The following is a 23,169-nucleotide window of genomic DNA, read 5'->3' as shown; positions in this document are numbered from 1 at the left end:
CCAGAGCAGGTTGTTCACGTGTCAGAACGGTATATCCTGACCTGATAGTTCTCATCTGATGCAGTCTGGGCGCGTAACTCCCCATCGCAGCCCTGCCTGCGGCCCTGCTCCATCTGGGGTCTGGTCAGGTTGGTAGGGACCAGGGAAGAAACACCCCATGGGCTGAGTCCATCCCCTGAGCTGCTTGCTCCTTTGTCACCCTGATTTTGGAAGCTGCTTATACAGCTGTGATGCTGTTAGAACATCCAGGCTTCCAGAGGTCCTTCCAAATTTCTGACGGAGGGCTCTTGACTGCTTTGTCAAGGCAGTTTCCTGAGCAAGGCCCTGCTGGCTGAAGACCCAGGGACACCATGCTGAGAGACAGCACTAGGCTCTCCTGGGACAGGCGCTTTTGCTTAATAACTCTCCTGGCAGGGCTGGTTGGAAGCGTCTTGACAGGCACCGAGACAGGCTGGTGTGTTTGCTAATTCCCCCTGGCATATATTTGCTCTTCAGTGTCAGGCACCAACTGGAACTCTGTTCCTTCCAACCCAGAAAAGAAATTTTTGGTAACAATAACAACGATAAACCCCCTAGCAAACGCAGACCGAAATACCTGGGTTTAATTAAAGTGGCACTGATTTGCTGCGGGAGCTGCTGGCGCTCCCTCCCCGGCTGTCTCCTCTGCTCGGAGCGATGCTCATCTGTCAAGAGAGTCGTCACTCGGGAGCGGTTAATATTTGCCAGGCTCTTTGAGGTGTCAAGAGAGACACTGCTGCAGCGACAGAAGATGCTCCCCATTGATCCGCTCGTTCGGTCCCTTGGGACGCCGCGGCCGTGCTGAAGAGACCTGATGTCTCCGAGCCCGTTCTTGCTACAGCAGCATCCCCTGGCCCGTTTATACAGGCACCTCGTGGCTCTGTCTCCAGTTCAGATGAAAGCCTCCTGTGCCTGAGCCCCAGACGTGTAAACACCCCAGGAACCTTTGAAACCACCTTACATAAAGCAGCAGCTCGTGTTTGTTTTGCCTCGCAGCCTTCCTTACGCCAAGATGTCTCTGCAGCTAATTCGGTGTCACCCTGCTCTTAAAGCAGAACATTTCATCTCTTCGATTCCAACCTTTCCGTGCCAGCACTTAGATGAAAGTGAGCGTTCTGTTGCTGAATCATTATCTTGTAAAGCCGGGGTGGTTTTAAAGGAGCTAGAAATCCGTATTTACATCTTGGAAGCATTAAGGGCCATCACAACGAGCTGGATGTGTTCCTAAGCTGGGTGTGCGTTTCATTGCCTGCTTCACTCCGACGTTATTGTTCTGGTAATGATGATAATTACGCACGTACGTGCTGCATTTGACTTCTTTTGTGGTGGCTGAGAGTCACTCAGCTGGGATGCTCTTCAGGTGGCTCAGGCTCACCTGCAAAGTGCCAGGCAGTGGGAGGAGGATGCACGGTAAGAGATGGGGCAGGTGGGGCAAGGGGAGCGGTGGGGTAGGAGAAGCCATGCCAAGGGCACCTTTTCTGTTCTGAAGCCACAGGATACTCAACGCTGCAGGAAACTGCCCCCAAACCACCTTTACAGGGTTGGAGAATGCTTCTCCGAGCTTTGGTTGTAGGAAAGGATGAGATGAAGCGCCGTCAGCAGCATCTCTGGTGGCAGTGGGATGGCAGAGGGCTGGAGGGTGGAAGAGAGGTGGTGGGGTCTGTGGGGTGGGTGCCCCTCAGACAGGTGCAGGTGGGCAGCTGAAGAGGAGCAGAGCCCTCTGGAAGGGACCATGAGCATGGGCTCTGAGCTTCCAACCCCCAGTCCTGGCTAAGCCAGTTTTATGAAGAGGCGGGGAGTTAACTCCTTGATACGCAACGTAATTAAGTAAAGAAGATTGCGATGCTGGTCCGGGTACCCCAGCAGCAGGGTCTGAGCCACTGGAGCTGTATATCAAGCTTACAAGTTTTTTCTCTTGGGGTTTGGTCAGTGGATTCAGAGCCTGAGTTCCAGGCAGGTGGAGAGGCTTTAAGCCTCTCTGAGTGCTGGGGAAGGAAGAGAATCCTGGAAAGGTATTTTGGCGAAATGTCATGGCTCACCAAATGCCAGTATGGGGTTGGAGAGCAGAGGTGGCCCAGAGAAGGGGAGCAGAGGTTTAGCACAGCAGGTGTGAGTGACGGGAAGCAGCTCGTGGTGTGGCAGGGAGTTGCCTGGGGTGTTTGCAGCGGGTGCGAGGCCGGCTGGTGCTCCAGCCTCTGAATGGTTCTGCAGCGTTCCTTCTGGCCTTCAAAAGGTCTCTCCCACCCTGCGGTGTGCTCATCTTTTAAGCTAAGGTGGCCCTGTCTCTCCCAGTAATGCCCTGAGCCCAGAAAAGCTTCTGGAGACTTTGCTGCCCTACACCCAGCTTTATGAGGACAGAGATGCCCTGGATGGCACCAGGACCCTCCATACCCAGAGTTAAATGTCTTGACCCAATGGAGGTTGGGACAAGGAACCACTTGGTTTCAGTGGTCCCTCAAGCCCAGGGGACAGAAGGAGGAGTTGTTGGTGCGGTTGAGCTTGTGCTGCCCTGCTCTGGGTGCCCGGGCTGGGGGACTGCTGGACCACCCTCTGGCAACGTGCTCATCCTCCATCTGGGAACGGCCCTTCTGGACCTGGCGGTAGGACAAAATTTTGGTTTTAGTTGTTTCTGTGCAGCTTTTAATGTGTTAAGTGAGGTTGCAATGTAGGCTCTTACTGTGCCAGTTGTCATAGAAACTTGAAGGGCTTTTTTCTCCTGTCCCCCCAGCCCCTTTCTTTAAGCCAGAGCAGGTTTGGGGTTTTTTTCCCCACCCTGCAATTTCAGTTCCAGTCCAATTAAAAACCTGCCTGGCCCCAATTCCCCATCTCCAGCTCTGCCACGCAAGGACTCAGTGTCTTTATGCTGTTCTTCCTTTTGTCCCGACCGAAGAGCACATGTTCCCGTGAACTGGGCACTTTCCTGGTAGTGCTGGGTGGACTTTTGTCCCCACGGACCCCATGCCAGGGTTGGGGCCCATGTCCTCAGCCCATGTCCTTCTGCAGTGCCTCTGGATGGAAGAAGGTCCTCTTGCTCACCATGGGGTACCTCTCTTTGCTGCTTCTTCTGAACCCAGGATGCTGAGTGGGCCTGGCCACTTGGTGCCCAGTTGCTGGAGGTCCCCGATCCCTTGGTGGAAACGTTGAAATGGCATCTCTCTGCCCACTGCTCTGAGCCCAGGGCTGCCTTCCCCTCTCGCGGGATGGGAGGACGACACTGCCAGCTCAGAGCCAAGACCGGCACAGAAGCCACCTATGCACCAGCTGCAGCCCTTCCGCGTTTGCTACGCTCTGCATTAATCATGAAAAGGGAATCGAGCGTAGGAAGATGGGCATTTTTTAACCAAATAACCGCGGCTGCCTTCTCCCCTGAGCAAGACAGCAAAGCGTTTGCTGCAGTGAGTCAACACAGAGACGCTTTTGGCATGGGAGGCAACGCTCCCACCCGCCGCGGCCGTTGGTCCCGCAGCCGGGTACCCACGAGGGAGAAGTGGGTCGAGGTGTTTCCTGAGCTGCTTGGCCAGCACTTTCTGCTTTCTCCAAGAGCTGTGAGAGGTCCTTTCCCGCACACTCTGCTCCTGGCATGAGACCTGGAGGAGACTTCTCACAGCTAGCAGGGCTTCTAGCGCTGAACTTCGCCTTTGAGGAGCTAGCACCCGTCTTTCCCAGCTCCTCACTGCTCCAAGGCGGGTGCTATCTCCTGAGTCACCCATCTTCATGGTGGTGCGTGGCCGGGGTTAGCCTCGGAGCTCCAGTTGTCTGCTGGGATTCACTTGTGTGGGATTTAGGTACAAAAGGGTCTATTAGATCACAACATTGGCCTCCCATGTGCTGCAGGGATGTAAAAGTTGCCCATGTGCCCCTCAGCAAGCTGGAGAGGTTGTGGTTGCCCTCGGAGAGGTATCTAATCCTCTGAGCATCTCCGAGAGGTACCTAGTCCTGACCCAAAACTCATTTGGGCTTGCTGGGCTTCAGGTCCCAGCCCCTGGCTCTCTCCGTGTCTCGGTGGGTACGAGTTGACACTGCTCTGGTTTGGGGGTGGGGGGCAGGATTTTTGTCAATAAACTCAATCTAGCTCGAATCGTTTGCAGCAGGATATTTTCTCCAGCCCTCGGATCAATTTTGTGACTCATCCCTCCAGCCGCTCTGCTTTTCTAGTGTCCCCTTCTAAACGTGGGCGCCTTAATTGCAGGAGGGTTTCGGTGTCGTTCTCAGCAGTACAATACGTGTAACTCTCCTCTCCCCCACCGACTGCATCAGCTCTTTTCATCCCAGCATCACATTAGAGCCTTGTGTTGGGCTGGTCACCCGTGGTGACCCTTGAGCCTTTCTGGAGGCTCTCTCTTGTCTGGGATACAGTCCCCGTTCATAAATACGGCCTGAAATCCTTCTCCGTAGGTCTGTCGTTCTGCACCGGGCTGCGCTGACACGTACAGTGTTTAAATGGGCTCAGCTTTACCAAGCAACCCACATTTCACTCTCTCCTCATCAATATTTACCGTTGCATCAATCTTCCCGTCATCTGCTAATTTTTTTGAGCAAGGATTTTGTTATTTTCATCTCACTCATCGATGAAAATATCGACTAGCAGGCTCCCCGTGGAGCCTCGCTAACGAGTCCCCATTGACGACTTCTGTTTGAGACCTGTCAGCCGGCTCTTAATCTAGTGAACGTGCTTTATTGATACTGTATAGCACTATCTTCTGAAATCGGGACGCCAAGAAGCTCTTAATGCTCTGCCTGCACAGCCCGGACGTACACGGGGCCCCTTTCAGCTCATCCTGTGTTCGCCAGAGAGTGACATCGGGCTCATTTGACAAGATCCCTCTGCCACAAAGACACGCCGACTGACTTTAATTATAACTTACACACCTTAATTATTTCTTAATTTAATTCCAGATGAGCCCTGGCTTCTGGGTCTTCTATCAGGCTGACCATTTAGCACTTAACGAGGTCATCTGCACTGCTGGCTGTGAATATTGCTGTGAAAGAGCCATTTGCCATCTGGACACGGCAGCCCAAAGTTTGCTCAAAACAAGCAGCAGAGCCCAAAAAACTCCCCAGCTTTGGGCACGCGTTGTCTGTGTTGGCTGATTGCTGCTGTTTGGCCACCTTAGATGTAGGTGAGGATAAAAATGGTTTAGGAAAGCTTCATCTCTCCTAGGAAGTACTTTACTCTCCTTTTTTTCCCCAAACACAGAATAAGTATCTATTGACCATGGTTGCTTTTTCTGCATCATTATGAGCAGTCCTGCAGCCTCTGCTTAAAAACGGTCCTATTGCTCCTTAAAAATGGACCTATTGCTCCTTAAAAACAGTCCTATTGCTCCTTAAAAACAGGCCTGTTGCTCCTTAAAAATGGTCCTATTGCTTCTTAAAAACAGTCCTATTGCTCCTTAAAAATGGACTTATTGCTAGAATTTGTTTGTCTCCCAGTAGCAGATTTTGCACGTCCAGCCCTGCATCTTCCTCTTCTTCCCCCTTCTTTATTTTCCCCTATCAGTTTCCTGCACATGGTAATTTTTCATCTGTGTTGACCACTCTTTATTGTATATTCTATTTCTACTCTGAGCTTTTCGTTTAGCAAAGGGGATTTTTGAGCAAGTCGCTCATTTTCCGAACTGTGACTTTACAGACACATTCAGTGAACTCTCCTGAAAGAACTTTTGTATTTTTTCACTCTACTGTTTCAAAGCCTGTCCTGCCAGCGGGTTTTATCCCATCTCCCGGGATGTGGCAATAGCCGTTTTGCAGCGCTGAGCGTGAGCAGTGCTGCTCCTTGGGCCGTGGGGATCGCTGCCAGTCTGGGCTGCCTCTCCGCCCATTCACTTTTGCATCAAAAACCATCAACTATAGAGTTGAGAAATGCACTTGGTGCTTTACTGCTGGCTCTGGGAGTCTTCTAGCAGGCGACTCGCAAGCCCAAATCCTTTATAATGCATTGTTTCTTTCTATCCCTTGAGAACATGTATTTAAGGTTGAGCTCCCGCAGTCCGGTGCTGGCTCAGGTGGGATGTACTGTGCCTCTTTCCAGTCCTTGGTGAGAAGGTAAATCTGTATTTCTTTGAGCACTGGCTGCTAAAAGATCTGTAATTCTAAAGAAAAAAAAATACAATGGCGCGTATTGTAAGCACACCGTGCCCTCCTCCTCCTTCCCTGCCACCCCTCCTACGCAGACCCTTCTGATCACATAAACCATCGTAGCAGGTTTCAGTAGTGTCGAGTGCGTTACAATTCCTGCTCCTGAGTGGAAATCTCTCGTTCCCCGTGCTCCTTTCTCAACCTCGCTGCCTCACATCGTCTCAAGAGCTTGCTGCTTTGCCCTCCAGCGCAGCACGAGCGAGGGCTCTGATGCTCTTTCCTGGAACAACCGCAGATTCATCTGGCTTTTTAGTCAAATACACAGTCCTGGTTTTTTCTCTCCATGTTCTCACCTGCTTATCTTTGCCTAAGACCACCCCCACCATGGCCAACCTGACTGGTATCTGAGCACTTTGCCTTCAGCTCACTTGCTGTTCTGTAGAAGAGCGTGGAACAACGTTCCTGAGCCCGCTGGCAGCAGCTCCTGGGAAAGACTAGCCATTTACAATGTCCTTGCAAGCCGATCCACGCTCTTCCCAACCCCACGTTGCCTCCAGCCGTGCTCCATCAGGGACCGTGTGCGAAGCACAACATGTGCTGTGGCTGGTGGCTCTGCAGCCCTTCTCCCAACCACCTGAGCTCCCGAGGAGCAAAACTTGAGGGGGGTGGTGGGAAGGACAGCATTAGCCTTGGGAGCCATCAGCTGGGTCTCCATGAGCAGCGGTGTTGGCGTTTCTCCTCTGGCTCTTTGCTCTGGGAGGGATCATCAGGCTGAAGATGCTGATTTACTTGGGCTGTGCTGAGCAGACTGCGGGGAGACATGGAGATATCGCTCGTTTGCTCAGGGGGCAGTGTGTCTGAGGACATTAAAGGAGGAAAATACATTGTCTTTACTGCATCCTGACAGCGCCGTGTCCACAGAGGTGAGATCTGAGGCTCTGAGCTTCCCCACAGGTTTCTGGCATTAACAAAGACCAGTCTCAGAGTGGCGTGGTGACTCCCAGGCGATGAGCAGCAGGAAGGGACGAGGGTGCGGGTGCCTGGTTGTCTCTTCAGGCTTGGGGCATCACGTAAAACGGCACCACCTCCAGCGTCACCATCTAATTTAGGGGGAAATGAATTCCTCCTCCAGAAGTGCCTGATCTCTCCATGGGCTGCACAGGCAGCCTGGGGAGCGAGTTCAGGTCTCTGCCATCAGTCATGCCACTGGCAGCTTTCAGCATGTCCAGAAGACGCAACTGAAGGTAGGATGAGCCTCTCATAATTACTGAAGAAACCCTGGATAATGGTATTTATACCTAATTAAGGACCTGACTAAATCAAGCTGTGGGCAGCACAGGCAGGTTGACTTTGGGGAGACTTTGGGGCATTTTACCAAGGAGTTGGGGGAGATCTACTAAACCCCCAGCCACAAGAAAACACCTTCTTGCCCCACAGTAAATGGAAATGCCTGCAGTGCTTTGAGGAAACGGGCTGGAGAAGGAGGCAAAGGAAAACCCTAGGGCCCACCAAATCCCATTTTTACATTGAAAAATAGGGAAGCCAAGCCTTCCCAAAAGCTTGAACGCCTCAAGAAAGACTCTGGAGCTGAGAGTGCTCAAGCAGGGGCTGTTACAGGTTTTTCTTTACTGTATGAGGTAGGAAGGAAAAAGCACCCAGGGAGGGAAAGCTCAGCTGCATTCATTCTCCCCCTCGGATGTCAGAGATGCTTTGTTTTCCAGAAGTGCTTATTATTCATGCAGCTCTCTCATTAGACAGCTGAAATACAGCTCCAGCCTGGGGCTCGTTGTGGCCCGGGCGCTACTGCTGGAGCAGGCAGGGTGGTACGTGGCGCCCGCCCTCAGGCACAGGTGCCGGTGGTAGTTTGGGCATCTTTTCCCCACCACGTTCCTCTTTGTCCCTCTTTTAATCAAAGGTTTTGTCCTCGATCCTACACCACCATCTAGCAGATGTGTGGGGTTAGCGTTGCATGTCCTGAGGCTCCTTCAGCTCCTGGCAGCCGTCATCCTGAAGAAGGTACAGCACAAGAGCTGCTATCTCCAGACACTTCCCTTTCTTCCAGGTGTTTCCACTAAGCCCCTCTGCCTGCACGCAGCGTCTTGACCACCTGCCTTGGGGTCAGGTTGCCAAGCCCAGTCATGCCGGATCCCTGTTCTGCAATGTGGCCGCTCGGCTTTGCCGTTCCCAGGCCAACTGGATGGCTCTGAGGATGAAGAGGGCTCTGCTTCTGGGCTTTTGTCAAGCTTCTGTATTCCCCCAGCCTCACGCGGGCTGTCGAGTGTTGCTGGAAGCTCTGGTTTGGGCCCGAAACCAGCCTCAGAAACTGGTTTCTAACCATCTCAGACTGGCTTCTAACCGTCTTGGTTTTACTGCTGCAAATTACCGGCTTCGCAGGCGATGAAGCTGATCTGTGAAGGTGGGAGGAGATGGCATGGCTGCCGCTGAAGGCATTGGTCCTGCTTCATTGAGGGTGTCCCGTGGGGTCCCACCTTTGGGTTTTTGTTGGCTGGCCGGAGCCACCGGTGCTCTCACCAGGAGGGACCACGTGCATCCCAACGTGCTTCGCCGCAGTCGGCAGCGAGTCCAGCGTGACGGGTCCCACCTCCCACCGGTGCAGGCGTGGTCCTGGGGATCTCCCAGCCCGAGCAGGGGGGGATGCTGGAGGGGGTGTCAGCCACAGCCAATGTGAAACCCTCAATATTTGTACACAAAGGCCACGCTGAAATCCCCGTCCAGACATCAGAGGTGTCATTTTTGATTTCCCAAACACAGAGAGAGCCCTTTCAGCCCTGGCCTGCTCACACACTGCAGCTTTAATGCCCAAGCACCCAGCGTGTTTCCACTCCCCTCCAATGCATCAATCAGGTCTCGGTGAGGCTCTGAAAGAGCCAGTTTGTTAAACAAACACACTTAGTGTAAAAAGTTTATTCCAGTTAATTAGGACTTCATTGCAATGGAAACAAATTACCCGGCTGTCATCTGCCAAGGCAAACAGCGATGGGGCAGAGGGGGTCCTGGCCAGGCGGGAGACAAACAGCCGTCTCAGGCAACCTTATTTATGGCCTTTTTATGTATTTCTGTATTTATTTGGACATTCCTGAGCTGGAGAGCTGGGTTATGGCCGAGCCGCACGCCCCAGCACTTGCATGGCGTAGGCTGTCACCGGCGGCAGGTTGCCTGCCCACGCAGCTCCCGGGCAAAGAGCCGGCGCGGACCCGGGTGGGCACTACCTGTGGGGACCCTGGGGGCCGGTGTCTGTGTCCTTGGGCATGTCCCCTCGGGCTTGTCCAGGGCTCTTGCTCTGGAGACAGAGGTGAGATGCTGGATGTGCAAGCGATGGGCAGGTCAGGGTGAGCTGCTGGTCCCCACTTGCCGATGGAGGTGGGGGACATGAGGGTCCCCATCCGGTGGTCATGGGGAGCTTTGCCCAAGCCAGGGTCTCCCACGCTGCCGTGGTTCCCTGCCCTCGCAGCAGGGTGCCCTGTGCCCGCTGTAGCCTTACTCTCCCCTCCCAGCTCAGGCAGTTAACTTTTCGGGAGCAGAGGTGTAAGTGCTGCCTGGTGAAGGTCCCACTCACTTGTTTAAACAAACACCTCATCAAAATTCTTTTTTCCTCCGAGAGCCTTTATTGGAAAAGAAGGAGAAAGGAGGAGCTGGGGTGGGGGATAGGGAAGCCGGGAGGCACGTGGGGAGCAGAGCTCGGTGGGAGCTGGAGGCCACGCGATTCCCACGGGGAGCTGGGCAGGATGGTGCTGGCTCCCGCAGCCGGCGCGGAAGTGACAGATAAACCCGCGGGATTAGCAGCGTGTATCGTTGCAGCAGAGCAGCATCCCCTTCCTGGAGTATTAGTCACCCGAGCCTGACGCCGGGATGGGGGAGGCGAGTGCCAGTCATCGAATTACCTCCTGCCGCCTGCTCCTGTCCCCCTGCTCCCAGGTGGCCTGTCCTTGCTCCGTGTCCCTCCAGCTCTGCCCTTGTAACCAGGGGTGGGTTGTGCCAGGGCTGCCGTGACTGCGGTGGGGACAGGTGGAGGACGTTGGCCCCAGGGATGGCTGGGTGCAAGCAGCACATCTCTACTTGGCCGTAGAAGTGGTCCCCACTGTTGTAGCCAGCAGCTTGGTGGGTTGGGGTAGCACAAGCATGGGGGGTGTCCCGATGGCCCTTGGGGGTGCGTTCTGCCTTATGGGTGTTGGGGACGTGGAGGACAAGAACATGTTTCTGCCTTTGCGCTGGCTTGAATGTCTCTGCGCGTCTGGTGGATAAAGCCAGGGCTCTTCCACCCTTCTCATCTGCTGCGATCACATCCAGGTTGGATTTTTCTGGTCCTGTGAAGTCCTGAAATTCGCATTTGAAGTTCACATTGCGAGCGAGTTGCCATCGGAGGCTTTTATACACTTTCCAAGAATGTTTCTGTTGCCTTATAGCTGTGAGATCAGCGTGGCTCACGCTCTGAGGATTCTGTCTGTGATGGCACGAGTTCAGGGGGGTGGAAAGCCTGGATCGGGGCACACATCCATCCTTGGAGGCGCCTGGAAGGAGGCGAATAGCAGAGCACTGATAGCTGCAGAGATGAGTCCTGAGACTGGACCAATCTCATCTGGGGGATGTGGGAAAGATGGTGACCAGCACTAGAAAGGACAGATTTGGCTTCGTTTCTGGAGCTTGGAAGGGAGCGGAGCAGGGATCAGGGAGTTTGGTGTGAGCATCTCGGTTCCTCGGAGTCGGCTGGCCCGTCTTGAGAGGTAATTTGGAAACACAAAGATAAAAAGCAGCGAGGAACCTCAGCACCACGTTTCCATGCCCGAGAGCTGGGCTCGCTTGTGGGTAGCCCACCATCGTTTCAGCGGCAGCCATGCCCCCCCAGTCCCACAGCGATGCACACGGGCGTCCCCGTGTCCCCACTGTCTGCTGGAGCCTCAGCTGGCAGAGCTGGGTGCCGGGCATCTCCCTCCTCCGCCTGACAACCCTCTATTATTAGGGATTTTAGCTTTCTGTTTCTAGATTGACTTGTTGTCAGCGTTTATTTTTAGCTCTTCCGGTGCGTTACAGATTCCTCGAGGGATTTTTTCTTTCCCTCTCCCTCCTACAGGTTTGTTTGTAACGTGGCCGCCTTGATTTGAGCCACGAGCAGGAGCTTTCGACGCCGGCCAGGGCTGTACCTTTGTGGGTTTGTCCAAGGCTGGTGGGTCCGTGGGGTGCAGGCACCCCGGGGCAGAGACTGGGATGCTGGGAGGGAGCATCGCTCCCACCCGCAAGCCGCCGGCACAGATGCCATGGGGTCATCACCCAAAACCACCGCCAAAGCGTGCCAGGAGGCTGGTGTCCCCCCTCCCTCTTCCCAGCACCGTCCTCCTTGGGATTTCTCTCTTTTCACTCCCCGGGGGAAGAAATTCAGACCAGCATCACCGCACCGGCTGCGTGGAAACAAACCCCAGTCCCCTGCGGCTCCGCAGCCAGGTTGGGTGGAAATTTTTAAGCGTTTTTGGTCTGTTTTGGTTTGTTTTTTTTTTTTTTAAAGCCCTGCATAAAGTAATTCAAACCAAGTTGCGAGTGTATTTTGGACTCCGGTGGAGCTGTCGCCGTCGCCTCGGCTGTCCCAGACAAGGGCTCACTTTGAGCGAACCCTTCTGCCGAGCAGGGCGGGGGGAATGTTTTCATTCCCAATTTAGAGCATCCGTCCCACCGGGGTCCAGCCCCCCCAGCCTCCCGCGGAGCCCGGCGCAGCGCTGGGAGCCCGGGGCGACTTTACCTGTCACCACCAGCTCCAGGGCTGCGCTGACGTTTGCCTTGTTAGAAAATACGACTCTCTTTGGGCTCTGCCTCCTTCTTCTCGCCCTGGGTTGGCGCTCGGTGGGGGATGTGTGAAGGTACAGTTTGTGCTCTGGTTTTTCCAGGATTTGTGTTATTTTGTAGAGGAGGGTAGGTTTGCTTATTTTTAAACACCTAAAATATAGGTTGATATTCAGTGTGGGTTTGCTGTTTTTCCTGGGGAGGGGACAGCACTGGGAGGTCCCGTTCAGGTATGGCTTTGGTGGTAGTAGCTCCATCACCGTGGCCCCGATCCAGGAAAGTGCGTTTTTCTGAAACATTGATCTCCACAGGCCACTCTTACCCTGGGAGATGAGCACATGGTTAAGTGTTTTGTTGGACCTCGTCCTGTAAAAGCAGAGTCCCTTCAGCAGCTGAGGGAACCAAAGCCAATGATTCAAGCAAACCTGAAAGCCGCTCACAAGGCCACAAGAGTTAGATCCCCTTGCAGCAGCAAGGCCTGAACATCGTGGTGTGGCAGCTCCTCTTCCTCTCCATGGATTAACCAGCTGCAAGGAGGAGTAAGGTGGTGGGACGTGCTGAAGGAGAAGACAGGGACTGCAGCCTGCAGCGATGCTCTTGGTGGCTTGTGTTTCACAAAACCACCATGGGTGGTGAAGCACTGGCACAGGTTGCCCAGAGAAGTTGTGGCTGCCCCATCCCTGGAAATGTTCAAGGCCAGGTTGGATGAGGCTTTGAGCAACCTGGTCTAGTGGAAGGTGTCCCTGGCCATGGCAGGGGGGTTGGAACTAGATGATCTTGAAGGTCCCTTCCAACCCAAACCATTCTATGCTCTATGACTCTGTGATCGGCCATCACATAACGGTGCTTTCTATCACAATCGAGTTATGGCTGGCTGAACCATCCCCAGGATTAGCAGAGGGGCTCTGGTACCTCTGAGATGAGCCTGATGTCAGACTCCGCTTTAATCAAGTAACCTGGTGCTGGAGGTGAGAGGTTTCGCACGTGGTCCCAGGTGCTGCGAGGTGCTTGGGCCACAGTGGACTTTCCCCTCTCTCCTCTCAGCTGTTTTGTTTTGGGGTTGAAGTTGTCATTAAGGTTTTTCTGATCTTCATTTTTGTCATGTTCATTAGCACACTTCCTATGAAAGAACAGCACGTTCCCTCCCCGTCCTCATTTTCTCCCTGGTTAATAACCCTTTGCTGCTTCGCCTCGTTTGGAAAAAGAGACAGTAGCTCTGGGAACGACTCCTGGTATAATAGACAGACGTCAGCGTTTCCAATCTGATCTGGAAAGCGGCATTAATTCAAAGAGAGGGCTCAGTGAGACGACTGCAGAAGGCCCACGGTACGTGTCTGGGGAGCATTGAGCCAACCTGTATCAAAACGTGGCAGCGTGCGTGTGTCCCTCCGAGCTGCTGAGAGATGCTCTGAACCCAGATGGTTGCTTTTCCTTTCAGAAATGGGCTGTGACAGCAGCCTCCTGCTCCTCCCTCGCCTCCCTGGGGCTCTGCTTTGGAGATAACCATTGCTGAAGTTGGAGGCACGCGTTGGGAGCCATGTTTTGACTGGGGTTGGATGGGAGGTGGTTATGCTTCCTGAGCACCTGCTCTGCTCCTGAAACCCCCACCATCTTCCTCAGCCAGGTTTTATCAGTGCTGAGGAATGGATTGAGGACACCAGACTGAGATTTGACATGAGCAGGGACAACTGCTGCAAGCCCGTGCTCCAAACTTGCTGCCTTGGGGGCTGCGGAGCGAGCGCTGGCATTGCATCCCAGATCATAGAATCATAGAATCATAGAATGGTTAGGGCTGGAAGGGACCTTCAAAGGTCATCTAGTCCAACCCCCCTGCAAGGAACAGGGACATCTCCAACTAGATCAGGTTGCTCAGGGCCTCGTCCAACCTGGCCTTGAACGTTTCCAGGGATGGAGCATCCACCACCTCTCTGGGCAACCTGTTCCAGTGTTCTACAACTCTCTCATCTCAAGATGCCGAACCCGACAGTGTTAGCGGCACAGCCCCGTCCCAAGGACCCACCGGTATTGACTAGAGGAAGGGAGGCTGCTGCTGGTTTGGGGAGAGTCAGGAGACTCCGGAGACTGAAGTCTCCATCTTCCCTATGGAGAAGGGATATGTACCAAGCGGGGCTGAGTCACCTTGGGGTAGGGAAAAGGCTGCGTCCATTGGGTGGTTTCAGTAAATCTGGGATTTAGTTCTAGGGGAGATCAGGATGACTGGGTGAGTTTGGCAGTCAGGGAAAAGGAAGCAAGAGGTACCAGTGTGATGCCCAAAATCTTCGAGACAAGGTCTCCCAACTTACCTCTTGTGGCCTTGACCATTTCAGGGCACGTTACAGGGCACCTTGTCCGCTGTTCGTGAAAATCACGACCGGCTCAGAAACATCCCCAACCACTGTTCTCCTGCAGAGCGGCTGGGCCCAGCTCTGCAAAGAAGAGATGTCTTTCTGCAGAGCCTCCAGAAACTTATCTCTCAGCTGTGGTGCCCTGTGGAGCTGCTGGCTGGTCACATCAAAAGGCGTTTTATAGGATCATAGAACGGTTTGAGTGGGAAGGGACCTCAAAGATCATCCAGTTTCAACCCCCCTGCCACAGGCAGGGACACCTTCCACTACACCAGGTTGCTCAAAGCCTCATCCAGCCTGGCCTTGAACACTTCCAGGGATGGGGCAGCCACAGCTCCTCTGGGAAACCTGTTCCAGTGCCTCATCACCCTCAGAGAAAAGAATTTCTTCCTTAAATCTCATTGAAATCTGCCCTCTTCCAGTTTAAAGCCATTGCCCCGTGTCCTGTCACTACACACCCTTGTCCAAAGCCCCTCTCCAGCTTTCTTGTAGCCCCTTTAGGCACTGGAAGGTGCTGGAAGGTCTCCCTGGAGCCTTCTCTTCTCCAGGCTGAACAGCCCCAACTCTCTCAGCCTGTCTCCAGAGCAGAGATGCTCCAGCCCTCACATCATCTTCGTGGCCTCCTCTGGCCCCGCTCCAACAGCTCCATGTCCTTCTGATGTTGGGGACCCCAGAGCTGAACGCAGCACTGCAAGGGAGTCTCATGAGAGCAAAGCAGAGGGACAGAATCCCCTCCCTTTTGCTCTGAGAAGTTGGAAAGCACTCGCTCCATGACAGCCTGGATGAAGTTGTAGCAAAGAGTGAGGGGTGCTGTGTCCTGGGACACCTGCCTCCCGTGGTGTCCCCACCCTACAGGCAACATTTACTGTGCACCAAAATGCATTTTCGGCAATGAAATGCTACTGCCCACATGAAGAATCCACCTCTTCTTGATTTTTCCGGGCTACAAGTATTCTCCAAGGACAAACTCTCCCATGGTTTATCTTTCATGGCTGGCTGGTTTTTTTCCAAGTGTCTGAAATGACTTTTGAAGACTTTGGGCTCCCAGCAGCTGGTGCTGCAGCACACACCACGCTGGGGTTTTGAGTCAGCCGCTGCAAAGTCTTACGTCATGGGTTTGTCATCTCGTTCCTGCTTCGTGCTTGCACTGGTGGGCAGATGTCTGATGGCAGAGAGGGCTTTGCACAACCACGGAATGGTCTTGTGGTCTGACATGAAGCCCGGGCTCGTGGTGAGGGGTCACTCGCCATGGCTCGCCTCTCTGGCATTGGCTTTGCCCAGTTGTTGTGGTCTTTGCTGGAAACCATTCCATGGTTGGAAATGGAAGTGCCTTATCTCCTGCATTGCTCCAGGCTCGGTCCAGGATGTAATGCAGCCCTCTCACATCTCCGTCCCCCCCCCACTGCTCTCTGTGCAACCATACATGAAGGGCATTTTAGGTGCAGCAGCTCTGCTGATGGGCAGTGCCTCATCTGGACGACATCAAGTGCCGCCGGTTCTTCTGCTGGGAGGTCCTTCTCGTGTATGAAGAGGCTCCTGTGTTGGAATAAAGCGCCTTTCACTGGCCTGGCTGGTACGGCCGACCTTTGTGGGGTCTGAGGAAATGGGCCTGATGGTGATTTAATGATGCTGGGCATGGTGCGGTGTAGACAGCAGCTTCTGAGGAGCTCAGCTCCCCATGAGTGTTCAAAGAGCAAAAGCCAGTCCTTGCAGCCCTTGAGGATAGGTGGATAATAACAGCGAATGGGGAAACTGAGGCACAGAGACTTTAGCTCATAGGCAAGCCCATGCAGCCTAGACTGGTGCCCTTTGATTTTCACAGTACTAGATGAAAGCCATCGTGCTGGGTCGCCCTGCAGCCTGGCCTGGAGGAGGACCCCATCCCCACGCTCCGTCCCTCGCTGTGGTCCCCCACCCACATCCCCAGCTGGATGCTGGCTGCAGACATGCGCCCCGCAGGGACCACATCTCTAACAGATCACAGCGAGGTTCCCGGCCCTGGAAATGGCTTTGACCCATCCCATTTGGCTCCTGCTGTAGCACATCCCTACTCCAAACCATCGACGCTTGGCTTTTGGGTTGCTCGTGTCGGAGCCGAGGCCGTTCGCTCTTCCCCGAGGGCAGCGAGTGCCTCTCGCTCTCCCGTGCTCCGTTGCTGGAGTCCCTCGTGCCCCAGGCGCCGAGGAGCTCTCCTCTCCCTTGGCTGCAGAAACAGGCTCAGCATCCCAGAAATTCAGCCTTTCATGTGGGAGCCAATAGTCACACAACCTCCATCCAGAAACCATCATTATCGGCCGCTTGCTTTTTCTCGGTTTCTTTGAACTACAGCTCCCAGGATGCCTGAAGATATGCAGACATCCCGAAGACAGTGGTTTCCCATAAACTTTTGGGGTTTCATGCTTTGCAGGCAGGAATGTTTTTATTGCGTCGCAAAGCCCTTCAAGTCCCTCAACCCTCCGTGGCGGTTCCCCGCCGCGGGGCAGACGTGGTGGCTGGGGGGGGAGGCACGCCAAGGGCTTTTCTCTCCCACATTTTTCCCCCTTCTTGCAAGAGGGACCTTTGTAAATCCCCGTCGTGCCTTTTAGAGGGGACTTTTGGATTGGGAGGAAGGTTGGACGAGCTGCGGTTTGCCTGTGGGGATGGTTTCCCATTCTCCTCGTCTGGCTGGGCAAAGCAGGGAGATGCTGTGGGTGAGTGCCTCGGACAGCGTGGCGAGGGGTTTTCAGTGGACTGGGAAGAACTGGGGATGCAGGGAAGAGGAAAAGATGCAGTTTCACGTATCGGTGCAAGAGAACCCAGTGGGTTGGGATTTAAATCCTGATGTGCTCGCAAGAGCTAAGGGAAAACCAGAGAGGGAATTTTTCCTTTAGCATAGAATCACAGAATGTTTTGGGTTGGAAGGGACCTACAAGACCATCTAGTTCCAACCCCACTGTCATGGGCAGGGACACCCTCCACTACACCAGGTTGCTCAAAGCCTCATCCAACCTGGCCTTGAACACTTCCAGGGATGGGGCAGCCACAGCTTCTCTGGGCAACCTGTGCCAGTGCCTCACCACCTGTGACCTGATGGGTCCCCATCTCCCAGACCCCAGCACAGATTCGCCCCCAGGCCTGATGAAACATCAGGGGACGGTGCATGCTGTGCCCATGTCCCACGGGTGCCCCACAGCTCCACATCTTCCTGCTGCTCATCCTGGGACTGGGGGGAGGGTGCTGGGAGCAGAGTGGGGTCCGTGGTGTGGGCCAGGCTGCCCCTAAGAACCACTTGCTTCCTGTGGGAGAGGGAACGCAGAGGTTACAATAGGGACGTGTGTAACTTCGTGTCATTTGATGGCGTTGCGCTGACTGTAAAAATACTTCAGTGAGTTTTTCCCATTTGGTGCTGGTGAGCACCAGCATTGTGCTTCATAGAATCATAGAATCATAGAATCGTCTGGTTGGAAGAGACCTTCAAAGTCATCGAGCCCAGCTATTCACCCTGCACTGTCAGGGTCCCTAAACCATGTTGCTCAACACCAAATCCACACGGTTTTTAAACACCTCCAGGGATGGGGACTCCACCACCACCCTGGGCAGCCTGTTCCAATACTTCACAACCTTCTCTGTAAAGAAATTCTTCCTGATATCCAACCTAAATTTCCCCTGGCACAACTTGAGGCCATTCCCTCTCGTCCTGTCATTCCTAACATGGGAGAAGAGACCGACCCCCATCTCCCTACACCTCATGGTCAGACTTGTGCCATGTTGCCTTCCTCCTTAATCCCTTTGGCTGGTTGAAAAAAAGAAAAAAGGCCCAGGATCCTTTATGGGTTGTGTTTTAATAAATATTTCTTCTATAGGTGCTACTTTACCAATTTGAGGAGCTTTGTGAATGAAACACAGATGTGCCAGGTGCCCTTTGGGGGTCACCAGCACCACCAACCACCTGGCTCTTGCAGGAGGGAGCACAGCTGTGGGTTAGGCCGTGTCTGTCCCCATGGGGCATGTCCTGACACTGCTCTGGGACATCCCAGAGCAGCGAGGCCAGCGGGATGCTGCTGGAGGTCCGTTCCTGGGTGGGTGTCCTGGTGCCTCGGGGGTCTGGGCTCATTCCTTGCACAAGCACACCTGCACGCACAAGCGCACCTGTGTACCTGAGCACACCCGTGTGCACAAGCACACCGGCGTGCACGCACGGCTCCTGGCACGTGCCCACCGCCCCCGCCGGCGCGCGATGGTGGCAGGCGGTGTGGTCCGCTGGAGGACGCGAGTGCCAACCCAGAAAGGAAAACCATGGAGGCTCTGCGGCCGCCTCGCGTTAACCACATCACTCCTCTCCTGCACTTGGAAAAGCCTGGCCGAGCGGCAGCCCAGAATAACAACCGTTTCCATCCCTGCGTGCAGCGTCGGACACGGGGCCATCTCAAACAGGAGCCGGCTCCAGCGCGAGTGCAGCGCTCAGACTAAACAACGGCCCGTCCTGGACAACGGCACGTCCTCCCGGGGCACCTCGTCCCCTGCCAGGGGGGATCCGGCTGCAGTTGCAGCTACTGGGGCAGACCGGGATGGGATGGCACGGCAGGGTTGCCGGGACGGCACGGCGGGGTTGCCAGGATGGCATGGCGGGGTTGCCAGGATGGCACGGCGGGGATGCCGGGATGGCATGGTGGGGATGCCGGGACGGCACGGTGGGGATGCCAGGACGGCACGGTGGTGATGCCAGGACAGCACAGTGGGGATGCCAGGACAGCACGGTGGTGCGTGGGCTCAGTCCAAGCAGCAGCCAGAGCAGGTGGAGGAAGATGAAGGTCCCAGGAGGCCTGAGCCCCTCTGGGGACCTCCTCACCCACCCATGGTGACTGAACACGAGGAAAGAGATTTGTTGGGTTTTGTCCTTTTCTCTTTTTGTCTTTATTTTCCCTGGTATCTTTTTAATTAGAATAAAAGGTTTAATTGCTAGGGGGGAAAGTCTGAGAACTGTGTGCAGAGCTCTCCTGGCCCCTGGCAAGAAGGGAGCAAGGCTGCACGTTTGTGCCTTGGCAGACGTACGCTCAAGCACGCTCACACGGCGTGGTTGGAAGAGCCCATCTCCCTGTCCTGCTGCTCAGGAAGGAGCCACATCTTCATTAATATCAACAGTAAAGGGAAGTGATAGAATTCTTAAAAATAAATTGATGGGGATTTTTCCCAAGGAAAATAATTTTTCCTCGTTTTCTTTTGTAGGTTTTATTTAATTGTTATCTGTAGATGGTTGGGCTTCTGTTTTTAAAGTAGACTAAGCTAATTTTGAGGATGAAGCATATTGGTACATGGCATTCAGGACATGGTACTCATCAATGGTATGGTTTATGGTAGGCATGAAGAAGGAGATCTTTGCTCACATCTTCTTCTAAGCTGTTTGACAGCACCAAATGGAGATGGCAGGGTCTTAACGTGACAAGGCGTGGAGATCCCAGCCTAGATATTGCTTAGAGTCTGGAGAGAGAGAGGAACCTTCCAGATCATCTTAAGGCTTCTTCAGGATCCCACCTCTTCTGCAGTCCCGCAGCCCCGTTCACGGGCCATGTTCATGTCGCTGGGTGCGGAGTCTCTCGCCAGCATGTCCCACCGCCTCCTTGCTGTGCTCGTCCATGGGATGCTTCTTGGCTCATACCCACATAGGAACGGGTTCACGACAGGATTGTGGGTGCCCATGGGTGATGGCAATGCCTGGGGAGGGAGATGATAGCAGTGCAGATCCCATCCCCCCCGGCAGCACGGGCATGCCGGGGGGCTGCAGGTCGCAGCGTGACTCACCAGGCTGCGGGCACGCATGCCCAGCATCTCTGTTCCTGCACGGACAGCTGTTGGTCAGAGGGGGAACAGTTGTTATTGTCAAAATGCAAATGAATAAAATCATTGTTTTGGCAGAGAATTTTTAGGGAAAGGACATGCAAATTTACCTTCCGTTCAGAGTGTACATTGGTATTAAAATACAATGTTTGGGAGCCAAAACAAAGGAACATTTTAATTTGGGACTCATCAGATGGTTCCTTCTGCTTGGATTAGCATCAAATTCTTTGCAGCAAATGCTGTAAGTTTGACAAAACTCGGGTTTTCAAAGAAAACAAGAAAAAAGTTCTAAAAATGCCATCCATTTCCAAGGATTTTTACTGCTTTCATTTGCTTCCGCTGTCGTGAAGCAACTGGCTTGGTACCGAATACTGGACAAGCCAACAGGGATAGGCTTGGGGAAGTGCAAGTAGGACGTGAGGTTGGGTTTCTTCCTGGATGTGGCTTTAATCTGGCCTCGAAATAGCTCGGAAGAGTCAGGACGGGGGTTCTGCTCGGAGTCGCGGGACCCAGGAGGTCTGGTGGGACCTCAGAGCACACCTGATGGATGCTGGTGGACCTCGCCGTAGGGTGGGAGTGAGTGGGCAGGGGGGTCACAGGGCTGCCAAGGTTGCTGACGGAGGCTGTGCTGAAGGGGTGCGTTGTGGTTCATTCCTTGGCCTTCCTCATAAACACCCTCCATCTACAACCTGCGTTTCCACAGCGCTCGGAAACAGCTGCGCTGCTTATTTAAAGACATCCATGAGGTATCTCCGTCCTTCTCCCCCTGCTTCCCTTCTCCTCTCATCCTTGGCTATACCGACCCGCCTCGTGTCGCAGGTCAGAAATAGAGACCAGCCACCGACTCGCTAATTGTAATGCAGCCTGATAATGCCAACTATAATTAGCTGCACGTATCAAAGTGGTTTTGCTGGCGGAAGTTTTTTGTGACCCCGTTATCATACTTTAAATAGAGGAGCCCATCTGCTCTGCCCGGCTCCTTGCTGCAGAGCCACGTCCTGCAGAATCCAACGTGGTCCTTCCGCGCGAAGCCAGCCCAGCATCAAGCCTAGGTGCCTGCATCTGCCAGGCTTGTGAAGAGCCAGGCCTGGCAAAGCACCGCTCATTGACAGTCTTTAAGCTCTGCTTATGCCCTCTGGTACTGGATCCGCTCCCTTGCCTGAGCCCCTGGTCATCGGGCTGTGCCAGCGACCCAGGGCTGCGCGGGGTCGTGGTTGTCGGAGTTTAGCAGCTCTGACCCGTCTCTCCCTGATGGCTTTCGGACACTCATCAGCCAAGAGACATCTCGTGTTGGCGTGTGCTGTGGTGCAGGGAAAACCAGTCACAGTCTCTCTCTCGGCATCATGTTGTGAGCTGCAGCATCACCTCCCAGGGCTGTCTCTTTGCTTCCTCTTGTCGAGGCCTCTAGCTTATTTCTTTATCATCTGCAACTCCTGCCACTATTTCCCTATCTGCAGCATCCCCACTGTCCCCCTCTCTGGCCTCGGAAAGGCTCAGCACGCTGAGCAGCTGCCCTCCCATTGCAGGAACCCCCTCGTCGGGTCAAAATGGGCATCACCAGCTTTGCTCGATCCCACCAGACCGACTGATTTAGCTTGTGGAGCCCCATCCCGGGCAGGCGGGTGAGCCAGCATGCTTGCAGAGCTCATACCCTTGGCAGCACAAAAGCCTTTGGCTGCTTCTCTGCAGCATCACCCAACCTCAGCACATCGCACAGCTCACGAGCCCGGTGTGACAACCCATGGAAAGGTTTGGTTGGGTGGATATGCCCCAATTCATCACTTGTTCAAAACACAGCTGCCCACAGCTGCTCTGTCAGGCTGTCTAATCTGTCCTGAGCTGGTCACAGAGGTCAACCAGCCTCTGTTCCACTGATGTGCTGTTCGACTCTACGGTGCTCAGCAGGGGAGAGATTTCCTAATAGCCTGCAGGCAGACCTTGGGCTGTAACGGCATCGGATCTCACAAACTAATCACGGCTGAGTCAGCGGGAGAAGTGGGATGCTGAAGTCCCAAAGGAAAACCAGGGACTTGGAGAAATTGTGGATGAGTTCCTCTCCCTGCACGGAGCCGATGCAGGGGAAGGATCAAACCTTCCGAGATGCTCTCTGCTGCCCTGCCGTAGGGAGCGCGAGCTCAACCAGCTTCCCGTGCCGCTGCCTTGGAGAAGGCACCTCACTGCTGTTTGGGTCGAACTGTGTTCTGGCAGGAGATCACCCAACCTTCCCATTTCCAGCTCTGGGCAGCATCTGGGGAGTCGAGTGTGAGCCCCTAGAGATGCGGCAGAAGGGCAGTGTGCTGTACAGACATGGGGGTTCACCAGCAGAAGCCCTGGGTGGTCAGCCTTGGTGGGCAGCAATGGCCATGTGCGGTCAGCGTCTGTCCTCGAGCTGCGGGAACGGATTGAGGGCAGGCTGCGGCCAGGGGGTCCCCAGCTTCCCACCCACCAATCGCCTGGAGCTGAAGTGTGCAGCATCCATCTGGGCCTGGGAAGTCCCAGTGGGCAGTGTCCCATGCCCTGTCACCCGATGACCCAAAACTGTGGTGGAAGAGCTTGGTCCGCGGCTTGTGCGCCCCAACCTTGGACATTTCTCATGGATTTAGGAGACTGAGGAGGAGGAACGTGGGGACAGTGGAGTGCGTGGCTGTCTGCAGCTCACCAGATCCCCTGTGCCATCTCCCAGGAGTCCAAGGATATTGGAGACCAGTGGCCAAAACCACTTTCCTGAGTAGGGAGGGCAGGGGCAGGACAGCCTGGCAGTGCGGGAGAGCTCTTGGGGCTCCCTCCTCTGCAGCTTGCCTGGGGACCCCAGAAGTTTTGGTGGGAGTCAGGGCAGTTTGCAGCATCACTACCTCTGCTTTCTCCCCTTCTCCGTAGGAACAGATAGCGAAACAGGGCCGCGCTGGGTGACGGGGGCTCCCGGCATCCTCTGGGGATGCCAGTGGGGTTTGGTGGCATGTTGTTGCACCAGCAGCGCCACAAAAAACCCAAAGCCAGCAGAAGCGAGCCCGAGGAGTTGCTGCCTTCTGTCTGGTGGTCCCTCCACAGCTGAGCCTGGTCCCCCTTCTCCGAGCCCGGTCCCTCTCATCTGAGTCCTGTCCCCCTGTCCCAGCCCGGTCCCCCC

At 54.5% G+C, this 23,169-nt stretch overlaps 1 protein-coding gene across 2 annotated transcripts in view; it reads left to right on the top strand.

Moving 5' to 3' along the window:
* The window catches only part of LOC104372901 (ankyrin repeat and fibronectin type-III domain-containing protein 1), a 199,212-nt gene that overhangs the window by 130,145 nt on the left and 45,898 nt on the right, over positions 1 to 23,169 (top strand). The gene's annotated exons all lie outside the window — the stretch shown is intronic.

This window comes from Tauraco erythrolophus, chromosome 17 (assembly GCF_009769465.1).
Source record: "Tauraco erythrolophus isolate bTauEry1 chromosome 17, bTauEry1.pri, whole genome shotgun sequence".
Classification (NCBI taxonomy): Eukaryota; Metazoa; Chordata; class Aves; order Musophagiformes; family Musophagidae; genus Tauraco; species Tauraco erythrolophus.
The sequence above is the reverse complement of the archived record's forward strand: the minus strand, read 5'-3'. Positions and strand labels throughout refer to the sequence as shown.